Source organism: Scylla paramamosain, chromosome 41, assembly GCF_035594125.1.
Source record: "Scylla paramamosain isolate STU-SP2022 chromosome 41, ASM3559412v1, whole genome shotgun sequence".
Taxonomy (NCBI): domain Eukaryota; kingdom Metazoa; phylum Arthropoda; class Malacostraca; order Decapoda; family Portunidae; genus Scylla; species Scylla paramamosain.
In genome coordinates this window covers 2791554-2796966 of record NC_087191.1, presented here as the reverse complement: position 1 = coordinate 2796966, position 5413 = coordinate 2791554, and positions in this window count along the sequence as shown.

Below are 5413 nucleotides of genomic sequence, written 5' to 3'. Positions count from 1 at the left end.
AAGTACACAGTAAACAGCGAAACACTGGTAGGTACAGGGTACGAGAAAGATTTAGAAATTATAGTTACCTCTGAACTCTAGGAAAATAATGTATAGAGGCCAGAAACAGGGCAAATAGGGTATTAGGATTATTTTTTTAGGAGTGTTAAAAGTAGAAGGCCCGAAGTAATAAAGTTATATTTGGCGCTGGTCAGACCTCATCTACATTACGCTGTGCTGTTCTGGTCATCATATTACAAGAAGGATATAGATCTATTAGAATCAGTACAAAGAAGAATGATTAAAGGAATACAGGGAATGAAAAGTATTCCTTACGAGGTGACATTGAAGCTGTTAAATCTACATTTTTTTTTTTTTTTGAGAAACAGTTTAAGAGGGGACCTGATAGAAGTCTTTAATCGGTATAAGGGTTATGATAAGGGGAACGTAAGCAAAATTCTTAGGATCAGCAACCAGGATAGAACAAGAAATAACAGGTTCAAGCTTGAAAAAATTGAGGTTTAAAAAAGAAATATGAAGAAATTGGTTCTCAAATAGAGTGGTAGATAAATGGAACGGAGTCAGTAATCAAGTTGTTAGTGCTAAGACATTAAGGAGCTTTAAGAGAAAATTAGAAGAATTTATGGATGGGGATGATAGGTGGATATAGGTATGTACATTTACTACAGGGCTTGCCACGTGTAAGCCTGATGGCTTCTTGCAGCTTCCCTTATTTCTTGTGTTATGTTCTTATGTAAGTAGTAATAGTAGTAGTAGTCTAAAGACAACTACCTTCCTCCACACAAAACTACAAGCACCTAATAACACACACACCGTTCACTCAAAATTTCAAAATTCATGGAGACTCCTACACCAGCTTCGAAATCCCCATATGGGGAGTGGACCACAAATGTCCCCAGGTCGGACTGTCCTTCTGACGACGACCCTAAGTGTCTTGACAGCCCCCTCATTTTTTCTTCATTAACTTCTGCAACATTTGTGGTCTAAGATCTAAATTTCAATCTGTAGAACACCACCTCTCCTCTTCCAAACCTCATCTTCTTTTCCTCACTGAAACTCAGGTGTCTAAGGCAACTGACAGTAGCCCCTATTCTGTTCCCTCCTACTTTCTCTATCCTCATTTTCGATCCAAAGCTGGATGTTGCGTTTATGTGCGGAACGACTTAACCTGCTCTCGAGCCCACGCTCTTGAATCATCCGAGTTTTCCACCATATGGCTACGACCACAGAGTCACTCTCAAACTAAATTTATCTATGCTGTATATCTCTCACCTAACTTCTCTGACTATAAGAAATTCTTTGACTACTTAACTTCCAAAGTGGAACAAATTCTGACTCTCTTCTCTTTTGCAGAAATCTCCATTCTTGGTGACTTCAATGCTCCCCACCAGCTTTGGCTTTCCTCTCCCTTCACCGATCATCCTGGTGAAATAGCCTTCAACTTTGCTATCCTCCACAACCTAGAGCAATTGGTGCAACACCCTACTCGTATTCCTGACCGTCTTGGAGATACGCCCAACATTCCTGACCTTTTCCTGATCCCTAATCCATCTACTTATGCTGTCAACCTCTTTTCCCCGATGGGCTCCTCCGACAACAATCTCATATCTGTACCTTGTCCTATCGCTCCAATCCCTCCTGAGGATCCCCCTAAATGAAAGTGTCTCTGGCGTTAATCCTCTGCAAGTTGGGGGGACCTGAAGAGGTATTTTGGTGATTTTGCTTTGAATGAATACTGCTTCCGTGTCAGACTCTCGTCTTTGTGTCCTGAGCACATAACAGAGGTGACAGTGTCTGGCATGGAGACGTACATTCCTCACTCTTTTTCTCTACCTAAACCTTCCAAACCTTGGTTCAAACACAGCTTGTACTTGTGCTATAGATGATAAGGAGGTGGCCCACAAAAGGTACTTAAGACTTTCATCACCAGAATCTCATGCATTCTACATTTCTGCCTGGAACTATGCCAAATCTGTTCTCCAACTAGCCAAAAATTCCCTCATTAACAGAAAGTGTCAAAATCTTTCAAGATCTAACTCCCCTCGTGACTTCTGGCATCTAGCCAAAAATATTTCCAATAACATTGCTTCTTCTTTCCCTTCTTTATTTCAGTCAGATGGTACCACTACTATCGCATCTATTTCTAAAGCTGAACTCTCCGCTCAAACCTTTTCTAAAAAATCTACCTTGGGCGATTCAGGGCTTGTTCCTCCCTCTCCTCCACCGTCTGACTACTTCATACTACTTATTTAAATTCTTTGCAATGATGTTTTCCATGCCCTCGTTGGCCTAAACTCTCGGAAGGCTTATGGACCTGATGGGGTCCCTCCTATTGTTCTCCGAAACTGTGCCTCCGTGTTTGCACTTTGCCTAGTCAAACTCTTTCAGCTCTGTCTGTCAACATCTACCTTTCTTTCTTGTTGGAAGTTTGCCTACATTCAGCCTGTTCTTAAAAAGGTTGACCGTTCTAATCCCTCAAACTATCATCCTATTGTTTTAATTTCCTGCCTATCTAAAGTTTTTTTTTTATCTATCCTCAACAGAAAGATTCTTAAATACTCGTATCTATCACATCACAAACTTCTATCTGATCGCCAGTATGGGTTCCGTCAAGGCTGCTCTACTGGTGATCTTCTGGCTTTCCTTACTGAGTCTTGGTCATCCTCTTTAACGATTTTGGTGAATCATTTGCTTTTGCCTTGAACATATCAAAAGCTTTTCATAGAATCTGGCATAAAACTCAGATTTTCAAACTAGCCTCCAACAGCTTCTATCCTTCTCTTTGTAACTTCATCTCAAGATTCCTTTCTGACCGTTCTATTGCTGCTGTAGTAGACGATCACTATTTTTCTCTTAAAACTATTGACAGTGGTGTCCCTCAGGGTTTTGTCCTGTCACCCACTCTCTTCTTCTTATTCATCAATGACATTCTAAACTAATCTTCTTGTCCTATCCAATCCTACGCTGATGATACCACCCTGCACTTTTCCACGTCTTTTCATAGAGGTCCAACCCTTCAGGAAGTAAATATTTCACGGAAAGCCTGACTTCTGATCTTTCTAAAAGTTTTGATTGGGGCACAGCAAACTTGGTATTGTTCAATGCCTCAAAAACTCAATTCCTCCATCTATCAACTCGACACAACCTTCCAGACAACTATCCCCTCTTCTTCAATAACACTCAACTGTCCTCTTGTACACTGAACATCCTCGGTCTGTCCTTTACTTATAATCTGATCTGGAAACTTCACATCTCATCTCTATCTAAAACAGCTTCTATGAAGTTGGGTGTTCTGAGACGTCTCGGCCAGTTTCCTCATTCCCCCACCTGCTAACTCATGTATAGAGTATACTTTACATGTCTGGGGGGTTCAACTCATACCGTTCTTCTAGACAGCGTGGAATCAAAATCTTTTCGTCTCATCAACTCCTCTCCTCTAACTGACTGTCTTCAGCCTCTCTCTCATCGCCGCAATGTTGCATCTCTATCTGTCTTCTACCGCTATTTTCATGCTAACTGCTCTTCGGATCCTGCTAACTGCATGCATCCCCTCCTCCCTCGTCCTCGCTGCACAAGATTTTCTTTTTTATCTTATCCCTATTCTCTCCATCTCTCTAATGCAAGAGATAACCAGTATACTGAATCATTCATCCCTTTCTCTGGTAAACTCTGGAACTCCCTGCCTGATTTTATATTTCCACCTTCCTCTGACTTGAGTTCCTTCAAGAGGGAGGTTTCAAGACACTTATCCTTCAATTTTTGACTACCGCTTTGGACCCTTTTCTTGGACTGGCATCTCAGTGGGATTTTTATATTTACTGGATTTTTGTTGTCCTTACCCATTGTTCCTCCTACATAAAAAGAGGTAATAGTTGTAGTAGTAGTAGTTGTAGTACTAGTAGCAGTAGTAGTAGTAGTAGTAGTAACAGTAGTAGTAGTAGTAGCAGTAGTAGTAGTAGATTCAAAATTCTAGAATGGTAGGGAGAGCAAGTTGTGAAAGCCTATCCATCAAATTTTCAGAGCAGTCAAACCCAAAGCTGGAAAGATTAGTGCTGTCTTGTTCGGAGCACAAGAGAGTGAAGTCCTAATAAACCATCGCTGTTGAGTAGAAAATCAGTTACAAAAAATTTTGCTTCAGATGATGGTAAATTATTGGCAAGAGACAAGGGGAGAACTACTGTACCAAAGACATGTAAGAAAGAACCTTGTACACTGAAAAGGTTATTATCATCAGGCTGTAAGGGAAGTTTAAGCAAGTCCTTAAATTTGGAATAATCCTGGACACTCAAGAAATTACAAGAACCACCAGTGTCATCTCCCAAGGAAAGAAGAGTGTCATAAGAAAAGCACTGGTAAACTTGGAGAACTTGAAAGGCAGCAATGACACTGGGAAGAGCGAGAGAGTGCTCCGAACAAGACAGCACTAATCTTTCCAGCTTTGGGTTTGACTGCTCTGAAAATTTAATGGAGAGGCTGTCACAACTTGCTCTCGCTGCCATTCTAGAATTTAAAACTACTACTACTGCTGCTACTACTACTACTACTACTACTACTACTACTACTACTACTACTACTACTACTACTACTACTACAAGGTTTCTTCTTACATGTCTTTGGTACAGTAGTTATCCCCTTGTCTCTTGCCAATAATTTACCATCATCTGAAGCAAAATTTTTTGTAACTGATTTTCTACTCAACAACGATGGTTTATTAGAACTTCACTCTCTTGTGACTCATGGTATTGATGTTTTTCTTCAACATCATGCTGTTTCATATTAGCATATTGTTATCTCTGCAATGGATATTCAAGCAGCACTCTTAGCCTCTAAATATCCTGTTCACGCTTCAAAGCATTCACGCTGCACAGGCCATGATTTGTCATTGACTGATTTCATGGAGTCGAAACGTTCAACCTCTGCTGTGGATGTCTGTTCTGCTGTTGTGATTGGCAATCAGCGAGTGGGCCCCATGAATGCTATTTGCCTTCCCGTTCATGTGGGAAATGCACCTGTTGACTCCTGCGTCTTATCTTTGCCAGATTCTGTCCGTGTTTATAGGTTGGCTCTTGAAAATACTCTTTTCTTTGTCTGAGATCATGTAACTGATGCCTTGGTGATTCTCTCAAGAACAGTGACGCAACGTGTCATCCCCAGCTCATTCATGACGCTCTCCGTTCCGGTCTTCCAGGATGTGATAAATCTTTAACAATGGCTCGTAAGCGTTATTACTGGCCTACGATGAGCCTTGACATGACAAATCATGTTGCATAATGTCTTTCTTGTGCACAAACTAAAGATACCACTCATACAGCTCCTATGCTTGAATATTGGACTCCTGCTGGTCCTTTTGATGCTATTGATATGGACTTTCTGCAGTTAACTCACAGTCACCAAGGATCTTCTTATGTTCTAA